Below are 354 nucleotides of genomic sequence, written 5' to 3'. Positions count from 1 at the left end.
ATTCTACAAGTTTTCCAGCATTCAATATACTAAACTCGGGCTCAGAAGTACCACCCTCTGAATCAAACCATATTGTTTGGTTACAGTAGTTACTGGGAACCTTCCTCAAATCTGGCCTACATGCTATTTGTTTTCAACATACAGGGAAAGCTTCCTTTCTAGTGTTGTTCAGGAGAAACCCACTTGTTCTCTATTTATGGTCAACTGATTTTTGACAAGGAGATGAAATCAGTTAGGTGGGGAAATGACAGCCTTTTTTAACAAATGGTGTTGGCAAAATTGGAAAACTATCTGCAGAAGAATTAAACAAGATCCCCACCTCACTCCATATAAAAAAACCAACTCAAGGTGGAT

Source organism: Elephantulus edwardii, unplaced genomic scaffold, assembly GCF_000299155.1.
Source record: "Elephantulus edwardii isolate Elephantulus edwardi_28Jun2011 unplaced genomic scaffold, EleEdw1.0 scaffold00174, whole genome shotgun sequence".
NCBI classification, from domain to species: domain Eukaryota; kingdom Metazoa; phylum Chordata; class Mammalia; order Macroscelidea; family Macroscelididae; genus Elephantulus; species Elephantulus edwardii.
Note: the sequence above shows the minus strand (reverse complement) of the source record.